The sequence below is a fragment of the Carex rostrata genome, chromosome 20 (genome assembly GCF_964058835.1).
Source record: "Carex rostrata chromosome 20, lpCarRost1.2, whole genome shotgun sequence".
Classification (NCBI taxonomy): Eukaryota; Viridiplantae; Streptophyta; class Magnoliopsida; order Poales; family Cyperaceae; genus Carex; species Carex rostrata.
This window is the reverse complement of record NC_135937.1, coordinates 6,132,056-6,151,286: the sequence shown is the minus strand read 5'-3', so window position 1 is coordinate 6,151,286 and position 19,231 is coordinate 6,132,056. Positions and strand designations below refer to the sequence as shown.

Here is a 19,231-nt window from a genome sequence, read left to right as displayed (position 1 = left end):
AGCCTTGCTTTTTTTTTTTGTTGTTACCTGACCTTCTTTTATAATTGTTATTGTTGCATTACTTTAATAAAACAAAATAATTCTTTCAAAAAATATTCCCGACTTAATATTTCAAGTTTTTTTTTTTCTTTTGCAATTTGAAGCCTGTGTACTCAACACTAGTTATACCAGAGAATGAAATTCAGTAAATAAGTTGGAAATGGTTTTTTGTTTACTGTATGAAGTTAATGTAGTTATTTATTTATTTTGTTTGTTGTAGTCGTTCATTTATATATAAATTATTACGTCCTTTTTTTATAGATTTTGTAAAAATGGCCGCTTCCAGAAATTTAGAAAAGAAAAATATATGTGTCATCATCCATCGTCAACATGTGATGCAATTAGTGCAAGTGCTTTGTTTATTAGTTTATTGGATAATACTAGAACAACGGGCAGACAATCGAATTTCTCAAGAAGTTCGAGACAAAAGAGATGAAGTGAGGCAAGAATTATTGAATGAAATCCCAGTTAGTCATAGAACTCGTGATATCATTAGGATGAGCCCTCAAGCCTTTATTGATTTCTGCAAAAGGCTAGTGATGTACGGTGGCCTTAAACCAAGTCTTCATGCATGTGTCGAAGAACAAGTTGCTAAGTTCCTCTACATATTGGGTCATAACGTTAGGAACCGTTCAATTTGCTTCTTCTTTCGTCGGTCTGGAGAGTCAAACTGTCGACATTTTCATAATGTTCTAAAATCAATAATTATGCTGGAGGAGATTTATTTCCAACAATCAGATGGATCAGAAGTTCCAGTTGAAATAACATCAAACAACAAATACAATCCATACTTCAAGGTAAAATATATATATATATTTATTCTATTTAAGTAAGATAGATAACCGCATTATCTAAATTTATTTTAAGATAACAGGATTGTATTGGGGCTATTGATGGAACACACGTGCGAGCGAGAGTTTCTTCTGAAGATGCACCAAGATATCGTGGAAGGAAAGAATATCCAACACAAAATATACTAGCAGCTTGTTCATTTGATCTAAAATTTACTTATATTTTACCTGGTTGGGAAGGAACAGCATCTGACTCAAGAATTATGAAAAATGTATTAACTCGATCTCATCCTCTCAAAATTCCAGAAGGTAATTAAAGTTATCATCTCAAGTTAGTGAACTCATTAGGAATTGTTTCTAAGAAATAATTCAATACTTTAATTTTCAATATAGGAAAATACTATCTTGTTGATGCGGGATTTATGACAAGGAGTTCCTTGATTACACCATATAGAGGAACACGCTATCATTTGAAGGAGTACTCGAGGAATCCACCTCGAAATCCTCGTGAGTTGTTTAATCTCCGCCATGCATCTCTACGCAATGCAATTGAGAGAGCATTTGGTGTTCTTAAAAAGCGATTTCCGATAATAGCAAGCTCCACTATACCAACTTACAGTGTGGAGGCACAAAAAAAGATAATTGTGGCTTGTTGCATCCTACACAATTTTTTAATAGATAAGGATCCCGATAGGCAAATTGTTGCTCAAGTTGATGCAGAACTTGCTAATAGAGCAAATGAATCAGTAGATGCTGTTGAAGGAGAAGACCCTCAAGAGATGATTAGAGGAGAGCAAGTTAGGGATGGAATAGCTGCAGCAATGTGGAGGGATTATAATACATGAAAATGGATTTGTTTAGATACTTTGAAAATTTAATTTTTTTTAAGCTTCTGAGTGTAATGTGCTTCTTTACATCTTAAATTGATTTCTTATTAGGTGTTTGTCTGCCAGTTCAAATAAGTATCGGTCAAAGTTAAAGTATAATTAAATTGATAATGCATTCATTCATACAGCAAGGTAATTGGGATTTCTAATTGAAGATGCTCTGACAATAGGCCAACCTATATTAGAAAAAAAAATAGTGAAAACATATATATAATGTATCAGGAAAAAAAAAGAGACAAGTATGCCCTTGTACATGAGTACAACACAGTATCTAAACACTGGTACAACATAGTACCTAAATATTATTGTACTAGAATTCATCTAGTGTGTCATATATGTGATGAAGTATGTAGGTTTAATTTATTTTGAAATTATAATAATACAATTTCACTACAGCTCTTGAGTTATGGGGAAAAGAAAGAATGCAACAAGCAACACTGAAAATAATGGAGCTAATGGAGATAGAGCAGAGATGCTTACTTGGTCTCATGCAATGGATGAAGCTTTAATTGATGCATTTTTACAACAGCATGAACATGGAAACCGAGTTGGAGGTACATTCACAACACAGGCATATGACAACATACTCAAAGAGCTTAAGGAAATTTTTCCCGACAAACCTGTTGATAAAGAAAGGATAAAAAATCGCATGAAGTATATTAAGAGAGGTTTTGGAACTTGCTATGATATTTTTAGAAATGGTTCAAGCGGTTTCCAATGGAGCCCTTTCACCAATATGTGGAGTGCAGAGCCGGAAGTTTGGACTAAATTAATTGAGGTACATTTATTTATTTTTTTCAATGATTGACAAACCTATAATTTAAAATTTGTACAATCTTTGTAATGCGACTTATAAGTTATTAGAATATTAACCTGCATATTATTCTTCAGTCACACCAGAAGCAGCTGATTGGATGAACAAACCAATTCTTCATTATGACAAGTTAGTTAAGCTTTATGGACATGATCGAGCAACAGGGGAAAATGCTGAGACTCCATCAGAAATGAGGCAGCGAATGGCAGCACAAACCGAAGAGATCGAGGGTGAAAATATTTCAGAGATTGATCGCTTGGTGGCACAGAACGAGGCAACACTAGAAGGAGTTGGTGAGGAAAACATAAATTCTCCTGAAGCAAGGAGGAGGCAGAAGGGTAACGCTTCAAGAGAAGAGGTTCAAACTGAGATAATAAAAGGAATTGAAAATGTTGCTAATGCTATCATGAAATCTACAGAAGAGCTAGTGAAATCTAACCAGCGCCTTCCTATTTCTGAAAAGGAAATATGGAATCATGTTGTTGAGTTAAGTCTTGATTCAAACAAAAAAATGCCAGCATATCTCTTCTTGATTAAAAATCCTGATATGCTTGGAGCTCTGCTTGGTTGTCCTTTGGAAGAGCGTAAGGAACTACTCATGAGTATGATCTCTAGTTAGTTATGAATTTTAATATGTGTCATTGGGCATTGGATTTCTATATTATTAGTGGTAAAATAATTTAATAAGATGTAGTTGATCATCAATTTTGTTATTTGTTTTTAGTAAAATGATGATGTAGTGTTGGTTCTTGGAATTTTGGGATAATAACAATTTTATTTTAATGAGTTTGTTTGTTTCTTCCTTGATTTATTTTAGTAAAATGATGATTTATGTGTTTACTTTTAAGCTAGATAACTCAGTCTTTTATTTTTAGCTGCTGTTGTATCTTTCTTTTTTAGATGTTGTTGTCGTATCAGTAAAAATCAACACTTTGAAAGATACTTTCCTGAAAAAAAACACTTTGGAAGATACTGGTAAGATGTAAGGTGGTCAGAAGCATGGAGGAATTTTTTTTCAACTTAGCCCCTAACATATTTCGTATTTGAGCAGAGAAGAAAAGGGGTGGAACCGGGGCTGTTAAATGGGCCTTCAAAGTAGTAGAGAGATTTTTACTTTTAATTTATATTTCAAGCACTTTAGTTTTTTAATTTTGTAATGTAGATTGCTTTTCCAGTTTTTAATGAGAGAAACCTACGGGTCTTGAATCAAAAAAAAAAAAAAAAAAAAAAACTACTACTATATGCTGGTGTCAGGGTAGTATGGTATTCTTGATACAGTACCTACAAAAGGTGTTGTACTGATGACCCTTTGGACCTAGTCTATACATGCATGCTTTCATTAAGAACAAATTTTTTGGTCATGAGAAGTTCAACATACATTTCTAGCAAGACCAGTTTCAGTTCGAAAAAACAATTGATGTGGTATCTATTCCCAGTTGTTAATTTTGCAGGGTTGAGCATTCACACAGAGGATGTATATAGCATATCTATTTTTTTGGTACAACATTGTTCTTGACACACCAGGCCATGCGGTACATACCACATAAACTTTTATTTATATTCTTCTTTCTTTTTACACATTATTGTAAAGGGTATAATAGTCAAATATACTAAAAATATTTGATTAACCTTCTATAATTTTAATTAACCAAACAAGAAACAAGATGGAAAGGAAAGTTAAATTTATTTTCCCCCATTAATCATCCAAACATGAAAAGGTTAAATATGTTAATCTTCTTTCCTATTCCATTCCATTCCCTTCTATTCTTCACCTCCCCTCCCTTTCTCTACTCTCTATCCAAACAAGGTGTTAGTGTTTAAACTTAAAAAGAAAAGAAAAGAAGAGAATAGCATGTGGTTGTCACCAGTGTGGTTTTGTTCTGACATGCTAACATTATTGGTTTGTAATGGACTTGAGGTTATATAAGTTGAACATGGGATATACTTACTGAGTAATGTAACTGATAAAGTCCTTTAGAGTCAGCAAATATCACCGCATTATATCCCATTGCTTTAATTGGTCCCATATGAATATGCAATTCTGCATTAACCTGCCAAACTTAATTAAGAAAAAGAGTAAAGTTAATCTTTCTAGAGATGAACAAACATCATAAGATAAACAAATAATTTTATTTTAAGGAAAATTAAGTGAAATGAGGAAGAAAAACAAACATATAGCGCTCAATTAGAAGCAAAAACTTTCTTGTGCTCCCAAGGTGATAGGTCAGCGTTGTTCTTTAATTCGGCACTACTCTATGTTACCAGTCTATTCATCTGAAAATAGAAAAATAAAAAAAAAAATAAAAAAAAAGGATGAACATTAGAATTTCACCAAAACAACCAAAAAACAAAAAAATGGAGAGTGAGGGACTTGCATGTCTCGTAAAAATCTTTGGCTTTGTAATATCTTCGATTCCCATGAACATACCAGGTACCAGAACATACCAGAACATTCCCATGAACATACCAGGTAAAAATCTTTGGCTTTGTAATATCTTCTCTTAATTGCTCTTACTCAATTATTTGTGACCTGTGAAATGATACAGAACAATACGGCAAAAATAAGAATTCCTTTAAATTGAAAAATACTAAATCAAGTTCCAGCAGTTATGCTACTCTTTTAGAAACTTGTTCCGCAACAAAAAGTGAAGAGTTTTTTTTTTAAAAAAGAAAAAATACAGTACTATCTTGAGAGAAGTCACAAAGACTTTTTTTGGACTTACACAAATGGTATGATTGCCAAGATAAACCTTAGCACCATGACTACTGGCATCTTCATAAACACCCGAATACCTTGACTTTGGTGCAACACCTCGCAGGGGTAAATCCTTCAATTAATTCAATTTATGTCCAAAATTTGAACTAATTACTTTGTTACAGGTCACAAACAATTGAGTAAATTTTTAGGTACTCAGCAATTAGGTTAAAAAAAATAGAAGAAATTTAAAAGAAGAAAAAAGCTGCTTAATGGACATTAATTATGAGGAGAAACGACAAACATAGTAGTAAAATAATATATCATTTTATTTCTCTTTTTCCTCTTTGATGAGCACATGCACATAAAAACTTAGAGAAATTTTCCCAAAAAATAAAAAAAATAAAAAAATAAAAACAATTAGTGGCATCACTTGACTCAATGATCATCCAATATGAAAAGAAATATTAAAAAAAACTGAATTGGGAAAAATATATTTTTGATAAACAATTGATCTTTCACTTAATCCTGCTTCACATTCTACTCACTATCAATTTTACAATACCAGTACTTCTGTTTGTTCAAAGTAGAAAAAAGTGAGAAACATGAGATAAATAGCATTACCGTAGTTCTTCATCTCTTCAAAGTTTGTACTGCCTACATCGAAATCACCTACATGAAATTTTAACCTGGAAAAGAAAGGAAACAATAACAAATCGTTAAGAAGAAAGAAAACTATCAAAGATATTGCTACAATGTACCTTGCTTAAAGGCATAAATCAAATAGCGCGAAATTGTGAGCCTTCCTCTTTAATGAGTCATCTGTATAATCTATCAAAAGAGATTCATTCACTCATCAGCTGAAGAGATGATAGCTATTTGTTTTTTTGCATCGGACAGAAAAGCTCTTTATACTGTGGATTGGTTCTTCTAGGTCTTAAAGGTTTAGCTTCAACATTTCAAATTTTATCTTGCACTAAGAAACCAGTCACACAACTGCAAGAGGCGAGCAAAATCGAACAGAAAATTATTTGTACTGAATCAATTTGTAGCGAAATAATTTGTAATTTGTATTAAATCAATTTGTCTTGTTAATATGTACAACATCAAAACTCAAATATTGAGCGAAGATGAGGCACAGTTCAAGCACTTTAAGACAATACAAAATGAAATAAATATAAAAGACATCCTTTTATGTCTAATTTCAACTCAGAAAAATACTGCCCGGATGAATACAACTGATAATTTCAGTAATGACACCTTCCAAGAATGAGAAATATTTCTCTTTTTTGAGTGCTCTTTGGAGTTGGGACCTGTAAGCAACAGCCAACAGGTATGGATCCTTCTCATGCCTATAAAGCAAGCACTACTTCCCAATGCCAAATATGAATCATATTATCATACAATTTCATTAAATGATCTTCCATCTTATATCGGTTTCCACTGAATCCGAATCCATCAAATATTACAGCCACACAAAATGAGAGACAAAATTAGAAACCTGAATACCAGAATTCTGCTATATAGCTTCAATTGCAGCAGAACCAGAAACCATACTGCCATTGCAGTATGTGATCAAACTTAAGTTAATCAATATACATTCTACTGGTACAACTTTGCAAAAATGAGGCAATTTTTCCCCCATGAATTCAACTATTAAAAACAGTCTACTCCACAAACTGTCATAAAATCCTAATACATATATCCATTGATCCTAATGCAAGAAAAATAAAATGATCCACCTCTCTACATATTCCTCTTAATCCAGTGATTCCTAAAGCCCTTCACATCACAGGGTCCTTCACCGAGCTGTCAAATATGTACCTAACAAAAAAAAGAGGAAAATTCATACCAAGTTTACCCTTCCCCCGTACTACTACTACTTCTGGTACCACCCCTCACATAGTTTCCCTTTAATCCTGCCCAATTCCTCGACCACCTCCCGTGCATTCGGCCGGTCATCTTTATCTCCGGCCACACACCTAAATGCAAGCTCAGCTACAGCCTCTACGCTTGCCATCACATTTTCCGGCACTAAAACCGGGTCCACCACTTCCCGCAACTGCCCTTGCTGAATCTTCCCTACTATGTAATCAGCTAAGGCCATCTCTCTCATGTCTCTACTCACATCCACTGCCCGCATACCGCTCACAAGCTCCAACAAAACAACCCCGAAACTATACACATCACTTTTGTCAGTAAGTCTAAAAGACCGGTGGTACTCTGGGTCTAGGTATCCTGGTGTACCTTGTGGGCCAGTACAACATATTAATTCTCGTGAACCGGAGATAGAACAAGCATCAGCAGAGGTTAACAGTCTAGAAAGGCCAAAATCACCTACCCGGACCTGCATATCAGATTCAACAAATATATTCGACGAGGTCACATCTCGGTGTACCACAGGTGGTTTCAGACCAAAATGGAGGTACTCTAGTGCCATGGCAGTTTGGAGAGCTATGCCAACTCGGATGTACCAAGATAGCCCATGGCTGGTACGGCGGGAACCATGCAGGTGCTCGGCTAAGGTACCATTCGGTACATAGTCATACACGAGTAATAGCCCACGCGGGTCGATACAGTATCCATGTAAACGTACTAGATTTGGGTGCCTAAGAGATGAAAGAATTAGTATCTCATTGTAGAAGGATTTTGTTGTGGTGGCAGCTAAGGCAGCTTCGGGCTGGTACTGGTGTAACCGTTTAACAGCTGCCAAACTGCCGTCACAGAACTCTGCTAGGTATACAGACCCGAACCCGCCATCCCCAATTTTACGAATTGGATCAAAGTCCAACGTGGCAACCTTCAGTTGGTCGTATGTAAAGACAGGGGACTGGAGGTGATGGCCCCGAAGAAAGGCTGACACAGGCTCCGCACCAAATGCCACACGGAAGCTACACCCACGCCGGCTATGACGGATTAAAGCTGCAGCGCAGTGGTAGAGAAGTAGGAGGACTATGAAGCATGCCACTGCGAAGAGGATTGTGGTGAGTAAGAGGAAGTGTCCCTTCTCGCGGTGTGTGGCATGTGCGGTGGCGATTGTGTGGCTTTTAATGGAGCTGGAGAGAGAAGAACTGGAGGAGAAGCAAATGAAGGGTTTGGATGGGAGGGAAGTGTTGTACTCGCAAGTGCCAGTGCATGAGCTACAGTTGATGTAGTACGGGTCGGATAACGGGTCCCATTGTACCCGAATCCCTGCCTGGAGGAATCCCAATATGGAACTCGGTACGTCTGCGGCACAGGGAATGTGAGTCGAATTACCAGAAGTTGAGTTGCGGGAAGAGTTCTTGCAGGAGGTGATGAGGAGGTGCGGTTGGGATGAGAGGCGGTGCTGGAAGCTGGTGAGGCCACAGGTCGAAGAGGAATTGAGAACTGGAGAGTGGCAAAACTGGAGGGAAGAGAGACGATCGCACGTGTCCGGTGAGATGTGAAACGGAGTGTTGGAGAAATCAATTGGGTGGTAGGGAAGCCGGGGACACGGACTGGAGGAACTGGAGAGGAGAAGAGGGGAGGGGGAAAGGAGGAGGGAGGTGGAAGTCTGGTCGAGGAGGAGAAAAGTAGAGGATGAAATGGAGATGGTGGAGTGGGGCAGCGAACAGTTGATGCGGAAGGAGGGGTGACCGCAGCCTGGGGAGGAGGAGAAAGGGAAGTGGAGAACTGGAGAACGAAATGGAGGGCAGGATGAGACGGTCTGAGAAGTTGAGCACTGGTGGGAGGTTGTGGAGACTGGAGAGCAAAGCAGGCAGAGGAGGAAGGGAAACAGCGTCAATGGAAAGAGAGGATGCATCGAATTTGGGGGAAGAAGAAGGGAATGGGGGTGGGAAATGATATCATGGGGGTTGATCTGTTGCAGCGTAAATAGAGTAGTGGGAAAAGGAAGCACGAAAGTAAGAACGGAAGAAAGAGGAAGAAAGGACAGTAGTATCCTCTGCGGTACCGGAATACGTAGAATGCTACCAGCCGAGTAAAAACCTCAAAAATCACTTCGAAATCTGGGGTCCACTTTGAGATTCGTACCAGAATAAAACAGAAGACTCAGGTCTCATTCTACATAGTCCGGTACCGCGTTAGATCTGTCTTCAAGAAAAGGAGGGAAAGAGATGCGGCGGAGATACTTCAAAGCTCCAATTCAAGAAGTACGAAGAGGACGCAACAATCGCTGGTAAATTCGGGGCGGAGCAGATAGTGCAGGGCGTTCTCTAGCGTCTTTGCTGATTTCTACTGGTAAAAGGAAGGGCTGTCAGATGCAACAAAGGAAAAATTGACTCCGTTAATGTTCTTTCTTTCTATTTCTCTTTTATGTTTCTGATTATGTACTAATCAAATATACTCACGGGTGTTCCTCAAAAAAAAAAAAAAAAAAAAAAAAGATGCAGCGGAGATGTCACGTGCATTGCCTTTTGTCGTGTTTTGACTGCAATATATATTTCTGTTTTCGTAAAATGTGAAATAAAAAGGAAACTAAGCAAAAAGGAAAAAAAAGGAAGAAAACAAAAACAAAAACGAAAATTTATAATTTTATTATATTTTATTGCACGTATTAGGGTTCGGCTTAGGGGTGGTAAAAAAGCTCGTAGCTCGTGGATCAATTGTGATTCGTATCTGACTCGCTCGATAATAGCTTGATCGTTAGTGAACTGAGCGATTAACGAGCCAGCTCATCACCGATTCAAAATTAACAAATTTGAGCTGGGGCCAATTATGAATTTGTGTGAATTTAGTATGCATGAATTTATTTCGTGAACTATGTTTGTATGAATTTTAAGATTTAGTATTTTAATATGTATGAATTTAGTTACAAACTTAATTTATTATAATTGATTTTATAATACATTATCTAATACATTTGGGCTTTTGACCCACGAGCTGGCTCGACTCGCTCGTTGCCAAAACAAGTGAGCCACGAAACAATTTTTCAGGTTGGATCCAAATGTTCGGTTCGAGTCGGTTCATTGCCAGCCCTAGTTCGGTTCCTACATAAATTACCCTTAGAGATTCCAGGATACTAAATCACCTCTACAATTACTCAATTAGTCAATGTGACAAAATAAAGACAAACCACCTCTACATATATTATTTAATTTAGATGAACATTTCAAATTACATTTCTTTTTATATTAAAGAAATTAGTCAACGTGACAGAATAAAGATAATATAGAAATTTATCAAAATTGTTTGATTTAAAATAGACAGTTTAAATTTATCTAGAACTTTCTCATGAAATTTGCAATTGGAGCACAGATCAATCCAGAAATTATGGAGTCAAAATGGCACACATAGTAGTGCTGGAATGAGGCTGTGTTAGGCTGGCAGCTCCATTGACAAGATGGGGAGTGGGTCCGTTCAAAGTCCAACCGGGCCCCATGATGTCACACACTAATCATGGTTTTTCTGTGCAAAGTATCAGTCTAGCGACAATACTTACAAATTACAATCAACTTCATATGTAATAATCTATAACATCTACTTTGTAATTTGGTAAAAATCATGAGGCGAGAACTACGGTCAGACTTCTAAGTGCCGACCAGCCAAATTGGGCCATATTCTTTGACTTATTTTGTCTACAAATATAATGAAAAAGGGAGATATGCTTTGGATGCTTTGGAAAATTGAAGGCAAAAAAAAAATTCCGGTTCCAATTAGAACTAACGCAATTGTCTACAAATATAATTAAAATTTAGTATGGGACACAGCCCAATTATATATGTCTTGTTCGTATTGAAATTCGTGCGACGGATTTAAAACTAAGAGAAACTAGATGCATTGTTGCGGCTTTGCCGCAACCGTTTTCTTGGTGCGTGTAGGTATACATGGGTGACAAATTTTTTTTTCTATTCTTTTGTTTACTTATTGAAGGAGATATTCCCTGTCATAATCATAATTCAGCAAAATAGAAGAGTAAGCAATTGCATAGAATTACCATGACAATAGATCTTGAAATATCTTATGGCATTCTTTTCCATAATTTTCAAGTCAAATATGTACAAATTAAATATATAGATAATAACAATTACATACATATATTTCTAGCAGTACAAATTTTAGAAAACCACACAAAAAAAGACCCAACTCTTTAACCAAAGTTGCACTGGATCTGTACCGAAATGACCCAACTCAGGTTGTTGTGCAGCTAGATGTGAACAAAGGCAGCCCAATTTGATCTTATGGATATCCAAAGATCAAAGAAAAAGCAATGAAAAATTAAATAATTACTTAGAGAGAGACAATGAATAAAAATTGGTAAGTAGCAAGGGAACAGTGGCAGTTTTTGCCAATTTTTAAAAGAAGCAAGAGATCACACGGAAGACTTACATTCTACGTTTCTCTATGTCAATCTTCTGCCAGCCTTCGATTCATCCTCGGCAGATGGAGTTGCAGGTGGAATGTCACCTTCTTGTCCTGGAAGTAATTTGTTAAAGAATAATTCGAATGGATCAATAAAAAAATCAATCAACATGTAGACTTATTCTGCCAAGAGATATGCGGCCAAAAGCTGATTTTTAATTGGTTTTTTTTTTCATACTGGCACAATGTATTAAGATATAAAAATGCATAGGAAACTAATAAAGCAAAGAGGACAAAAGGAGTTAAATTTGAACTTTCATATTATTGAGGTAAATAGAAGTTTTGACAAAATGATTTTCATGTCTAATTCTTTCATTCCATAACAATTGGACATAGAAGGACTGATTTTGAAGGGCTCGGTGCACGAATTGATCTATGCTGAAAATATTTAAAAACATAGGAGTAAGGTTTGATGGGTTTAAATTTCGGTGCATATCTTTTGATAAGATAAGAGCATACATTGGCAATATATTGAACTCGAAAAAGGTTTCTGCAGCAAAAACCTGGACTCAGAGTCTTGTCCCAAAGAGCCATAATTGCACGAAGGACAAAATTAAAATTTATGAGAATTTAATATCAGAAAATTCTACAAGTAGAACAGAACAACGTTAAGATCCTAAACTTGTACAAAGCATTTCTTCTGTTAAAGACTAAGACAAGTTTACCCTTTTGAGAAAGTTCATAATTATTAGGACCATTTTCGCATCTTTCCCAAGCCCTTAGCCTACAGTGAACATATGTTGCAAATAATGTGAAGTATATTCATCCTGGATTCTAAGATATAGTTTAAATTTAATTCTAAGTATGCCAAAGGGCATTTGTCTAAAAAGATCCTAGTTATGTTGTTCATCATCTTGATTTATCATTTATTAAGCATTCTAAAGGACATTAATTTCTTTACAGTAGTAGATGTTGAAAAACTCACCCAGACAATAGAGGAGAGTAGAAGCCTGTCACAAACAAAAAGGAGTTTCTACTTTTTATTGGTCATGTTAGAAATCGATGTTAGAAAAAAATTAAACATTTAGATCTAATTTGCAACAATCTAAAAAAATAGTGTAGACAATAATATAAATATCTTTTATATTATTGATTGCATAACTGCTTGTTTATTTCAAATTTTGGTTCTCATAAATTTATAGGAAAGCAACATACAGGTTAGATTTTCACAGTAAATAAGACTCAGTTAGCTTCTAGAGGTGAATACAGAGAGCAAGACCGACCAGTAATGAAGCAAAACCAACTTGTGTCAGTTTTTTTATGTATTCATTCTCTCCACTATTATGCTGGAGTTAAAATTACAAATATTAGAAGGAAACTGCAGCTGCATGTCTGATAGTAGACATGAACCACAAATAAAACATGTCAACTAACCGCAATTAACACGTCAACTACAATTATAACACAAAATCTACCTACTTATCATTTCTGAAACTATGGATTCTTTTTATATAGATAGAGAAGTGGAAGTCTAGCATACCAACTTCCATTTAATTGTCTATTAAACTACAGATTCTAATTACCTACAAATAATGAACATATAAAACATGAAATAAAACTTATAATATGAATCAAACAAAAATCAAGTGAGAATGTACTGACCTTAAGTGCATACATTTGTGCACAGGAAGAAATAGCTGAGGTTATAGTGGCGTAATCTATTGTAACCCTAGCCAATTGCATCTCCCTAAATAACTCCATGGCTTTCCTATGTTTAACAAATTGCACATATCCCGCAAGCAGTGCACCCGAACAAACCACATTTTTGTAGGGAATTTCATCAAACACCACACGTGCATCCTTTGTAAATAATTTATTAACCAACTTGCCCTAACAATAGTTTTGGACATGCAATTAGGATATTTTTTGGCAACACCTTGTCAATTTGTACCAACCAATTGATCATTTTGGAAAATACCAACAATGCTTCTTCAAATAAGTTATTATCCAAATAATCTAAAATAAAACTATTTCAGGAAACTATGCCGCAAGTCTCGTCTGGGGCAGTTTGAAAAACTCATTCTGACAGACCCATCATTCTGCATTAAAAATGCATGCCAATTAGGGAGTTAAGAACAGAGGTTCGAGAGGACTGAAATTGGAGGAACGGGATACACGGGAGGTACAAATGAAATTGTGTTGGGTCAAATTGACTTACTATGAGCTGACGTAACTTGCTAGTTTGGCGAACAACTATGTGGGGCAAATATGTACATGGATAGTAATCCATGAAGAACCTCTCAACAATGTTACTGATAGAACCACCGCTACGTATTGGCATACCACCTACCAGAATGGTAAGATGGTGGGGCATGGGTTTCGATCCCATAAAGCGGGACACCCTCTTAGATAATATGTATTTCTACTCATAGAAAGTAAAAGATGAATAAGATAAAATATTAGTAACTTATGAAAATTACATTCTACATGATCTTGTTCTTGAAAATAGCATCCAAAGTTCCTGATATTGAGAACTATCATATTTGTTGCAGCAGAGACGATGTCTGTATTACCAATTTTGTGTCTCTTTCTGTCATGCTTAGTTATTGTAAGTGAGAAACAGTAGCTACCATTTCTCGTGGGACAGTTTAGCCATTACAGCTTATATTTTTTTCCCCTTTTAACAATGGGCTATATATGCATCAGTAATTCTTTTGAGTTTGCTAGCCGGCATCAAACAAACCAATTTTGTAAAGGACGCAGAAAGAAATGTTGTTTCTACTAACTCTCTCAACACAAAAAATATCTAAATCCAACAGACAGATCAACAGTCTTGGAGGAACCATGATTTCATGGCCCACATCCCTCTTTTTTTTTTTTTAAACAAGGCATATATAGCCCATTTGCATTAAAATATAGAGGTCATAATTACACCCTCAAAACAAAATCAACTAAACCACCTTAAACTGCACAAAAAGCCCCCAAGTTACTGAACATATATGGGTGAGAGATCTCAGCCTATACCTCCTGGACCTAACATTTAGTCCCATATTACTATTCAGATACTAACCTACTCACCTGGTACCTGATTTTCAACAACCAAAAACACTGGTATATACCAGTAGCATCAGATACCCCACAGTTAGAGAACACTTGCTTATTTAGTTTACTATTTACTAAAGTTGGACAATCGAACGAGAAGATTTTCGAGGCAACCTCTTCTTCCTTTTCTGCTGTTTCTTCATAAGTTGTGGTGTCCACAGCAGAACTACTTGTGTAGTTTCATACAATTCTTGCAAGGCTCTGAACTTTTTCACTGGTGTATCACCATCAAAATCACCATTTTCATCTTCAACGACCTAAACATGCAAACAAAAAAACAAAAATATATATATATAATTCAATCATCATCAAATACAGATACCAAAACGACACCTTATGTATTTTTCATGATTTTGCACAAACATTTTATTTCATTTGCTTGAGCAGAGACTACCAACCAACGGGATAGATGGTCCCTTTTATTACTACCGGTAGAAAATATATCAGCAGGGTCACTTTACTCAATTTCTGCTTGAGCAGAGACTACCAACCAACGGGATAGATGGTCCCTTTTATTACTACCGGTAGAAAATATATCAGCAGGGTCCCTTTTATCCCTCATGAGCATCACTCCCAGAAATATATCAGCAGGGTCACTTTTATTACTACCGGTAGAAATTGAGTAAAGATATAACCTTTTTATTACTTACTGGTAGAAATTGATTTATCGTGTCTATCACCACCGGATCGACTGCCTGACCTGGTGCTTCTTCTTTCTTCTCTTTCCTTTTCCTTGTACCAGAAGTGATAGTTCTGGTTCTTGCACGGCTTTTGCTCATGGAACTCTGAATCCTTTGGTTCTTCATTTGAATCATTTCCTCATCTCTATCATTTATTTCTCCCATAGAAAAACCTGAGATATCGCTGTATATTGCGGCCACCCTTCGAGATCTCAGAAGAGGGCTGCCATGTTCAATTGTCTCAGATTGAGGCATAAGTTTTTGTTTGATCTCCTGATCCCATTCAATCTAAAAGAACGAAATGAGAACAACAGAAAATCAAAATCATATACGCTATGAACTAGTATATTTACTTTATCCTCTTATTATTATTCAATTTCATCCAATCTTAGAAAAAAAATTGAAAGAGAAAAGTTATATCAAATGGGTTATGAATTTGTATGAGGTTTGAGTCACATTGGATATGAATTAATTACCAACCAATCTTTACAGAAACCAAAAAAGATACAAGGGGATCAGAGAGTACAAAACCAAAAAAGAAGATATTTATCTTACAGATTTGAGAGATTGCAGGGCATCAGCCATAGCCGCATTGGTCAAGTTTGTTGGAATATTGTTCTTCTGAAGGTAGGACCTTGGGATCCTATGGAAATCCATCGCTAGAGTTTCTTTGAGAAATATTCACGAGAAGAGAGAAAGTAGAGATCAGTGAGATGGGAAATGAATGAACTAGGCTGCTGAGATGGGCTCTGGCTTATATAGAGCGGTGGGGTGGTTTCAAATTTGAAAATTTACCGTTTTCTATTTTTTTATGAAACAAATTTATCGTTCGAAATGCAGCCGGCGCGCTTCGACTGGAGATCGGTTCCTCTGATGACTCTTTTCATGAACTATTTATGAAGATCTGTGCTGTCTATTTTATATCAGACGATTTGTATCTGGTATGACGTGTCGGGTATACTAGGCAGGTAAAAAAAAAAAAAAAGACCTATGGCCGATTTTTTTATTTATATCCAAAAATTAAATCAAATTACAAATAATAACCGAAGCACTGTTGAATTTCAAAAACTACCCAATCCGGTTATCCAATAACCGAATTTGGGATAAATGTCCAGTTATCCAATAACCGAACTCAACAAATATAACCGGTTATTCACTAACCGGAAAGTTATGTTTTTGTTTTTTTTATTTTTTATATTAAAATATTAGAAATATTGAATATATTTTTTTAAAAATAGATGAAATACAATATAATTTGATTTATTAGAAAGACTGCAACAAATAACCCGGATCAATATTTTTCAGGCCGGATTTTTCGCGGCTGTAAGAAAAATTAATATATTTCTTTATGTGCTATTGAAAAAAAAATAAAAATGCTCAGATTCTGAGTTATTGATCCCGGTTCAAAAGTCACTTCTAGGTAATCTAAAAAATATTGTGATCCATCTAGTACATTTAATTAATAAAAAGTTGTTTTTATTTTTAAAAAAAATAAAAACTTTAATTTATTTAATAATTGTTTTTCAAAAAGAATTTTCAAAATAGAAACAACTTTTTATTAATTAAATTTACTAGATGGATCACAATATTTTCTAGATTACCTAGAAGTGACTTTTGAACCGGGATCAATAACTCAGAATCTGAGCATTTTTATTTTTTTCCAATAGCACATAAAGAAATATATTAATTTTTCTTACAACCGCTAAAAATCCGGCTTGAAAAATATTGATCCGGGTTATTTGTTGCAGTCTTTCTAATAAATTAAATTATATTGTATTTCATCTATTTTCAAAGAAATATATTCAACATTTCTAATATTTTAATATAAAAAATAAAAAAAATTCGAAATTTCTGTTTTTAAAAAAAAAAAATTACTTTCCGGTTAGTGATTAACCGGTTTTTTTTAAAAAAAAAAAAAAAAACAAAAACATAACTTTCCGGTTAGTGAATAACCGGTTATATTTGTTGAGTTCGGTTATTGGATAACCGGACATTTATCCCAAATCCGGTTATTGGATAACCGGATTGGGTAGTTTTCGAAATTCAACAGTGCTTCGGTTATTATTTGTAATTTGATTTAATTTTTGGATATAAATAAAAAAATCGGGACCTATGGTGTAGGTTATATCTTCAATATGAAATGAACGGTTCAGAACCACCGAACGACCGTTTCATTCATTCCGTGCGATTGGAGACGGAGATATTTTAATACTTCAATTAAAAGATTAACAATATCAGACAAATAACAAATAACTATCGAATAACTATTGGCTTGTATAATCTAAGTATGTAACTTAGAAACATAATAAACAAATAAGGCTGCATTTGGATGGAGCAAGAATAACATTAATCCGAGAATAGCACTATTTTTTTGGAGCTATTTGATATTTGGATGGAGCAAGAATAACACTAACCCATTATTCTTTGTTTGTCTTATATGAATTAACTCACTATTCTACTAACCTAACAAAAAGTTGGGTTAGCTACTATTTTCAAACTTGAGATAGCTCTATTCATTGTTTCATCCAAACGTACCCAATAAATATTATTACATTAAACACATCATACCGAGTTTTTTTAAAAATAACCAAATTTATAAATATTTTATTAGAAATAACCAAGGTTTGAGAGAATTTCTAAAAATACCCAATCCTTGAATTTTTTCACGGTCCGGAATTTTTAATACCGACCATGGAAAAATTTCACAGGAGGGTTTTGAGAAAGAAAATTTGGTATATGTATATGTATATATAATACTAGTCAAGTGTCCGTGCGTTGCAACGGAGATTGAAACATTGTTTTGAGATGGCCGGTAGCAGAGCCAACTATAGTTAACGGGTTCAATTCCATTCAAAGCAGGAATTGCATGCTTGATTTTTCAAAAGTTACCAAGTCGTAAATCAAATTAAAAGGATATGCCTTTGTAAGGCTGAATCTTCAAGTAAAATCCTCCCCTGATATAAAAAACAACAATAATAACAAGCAATAAATAAATAAAATCAGTTCAAATTGTATTTCTTGATGAACTAAAAAGGAAAAAAATATGCTATGTACATGTCAGATCCATCAAGAGATATTGCTCGTACATTTCTTGATGAACTAAAAAGGAAAAAAAAAAGATGCTATGTACATGTCAGCAATAAATAAATAAATCAGTTCAAAAAGATGCTGCTGACTCTGTCTGAAAAAACTTGTGAGTTAACAAACAATATAACTTTAAAATTTCAATGTTCCAAAAATTAGGGATAGCTCTTCCAGAACAACTTTTGTGTTAATTGCACACCGTCAAATTTAAATTGAAATACAGGTATTCGATTCCAGCAATTGTATTACTGAATCTCATTCCTGTATTACTTCACAACATAGAAAGGCTAAAGTTTTGCATACATATACCAGTATTTATTTCATTGTTACCCTAAACCCTAGTTTTGTGAAGAAAAAAAACTTAAAATCAATTTTGGTTCTTATTCATTCAAATTTCTGATATCAATTTCTGCACTCCCAAATACCAGTATTTATTTCCCTTTTAAACAAGATTTGGATGGACGCATGTGCAATTTGGAGATTGTACCACTATACAAAAAAAATAAAAAATGACAAAACCCCTAACTTTTGCTCTGTACCAGAATCCCATTAACAGTACAATTAAAGTTTCTCAAAAGAGAAATCATATGTCAAGAAACCACAAATCGGACATGTTCAAAGAACAAGAAAAATAAAAGCTACAGTGTGTGAAACAATCAAAGGGTGTTTTAAATAAAAACAATCAAGAACAAATTCTATTTCAAAATCCAAAATCCAGTACCAGTATTTTGAATACACTCTGTGCATGACTACATTAGTTTCATAAAAAAAATCTCCAAGAACAAATTAGCACCAGATAGGCATAGTTGAGTACTACTATTAATTTTGATTAAATTAGCTTAATTGAATGTCATTTA

General features: G+C 34.9%; 1 long non-coding RNA gene and 1 pseudogene across 2 annotated transcripts; both read right to left on the bottom strand.

Moving 5' to 3' along the window:
• Positions 1 to 4,358: 4,358 nt before the first annotated feature.
• LOC144572742 (uncharacterized) lies at positions 4,359 to 5,586 on the bottom strand. The gene is made up of 3 exons (XR_013517797.1): positions 5,255 to 5,586; positions 4,907 to 5,061; positions 4,359 to 4,805 (listed from the first exon to the last, which is right to left on the bottom strand). It is a non-coding gene; the product is annotated as an uncharacterized LOC144572742 (long non-coding RNA).
• A 1,208-nt stretch (positions 5,587 to 6,794) lies between these two features.
• LOC144572830 (LEAF RUST 10 DISEASE-RESISTANCE LOCUS RECEPTOR-LIKE PROTEIN KINASE-like 1.5 pseudogene) lies at positions 6,795 to 9,041 on the bottom strand (annotated as a pseudogene). Its single transcript, XR_013517812.1, has 2 exons — positions 8,703 to 9,041; positions 6,795 to 8,611 (listed from the first exon to the last, which is right to left on the bottom strand). The product of XR_013517812.1 is annotated as an LEAF RUST 10 DISEASE-RESISTANCE LOCUS RECEPTOR-LIKE PROTEIN KINASE-like 1.5 pseudogene (transcript).
• Positions 9,042 to 19,231: the final 10,190 nt, after the last annotated feature.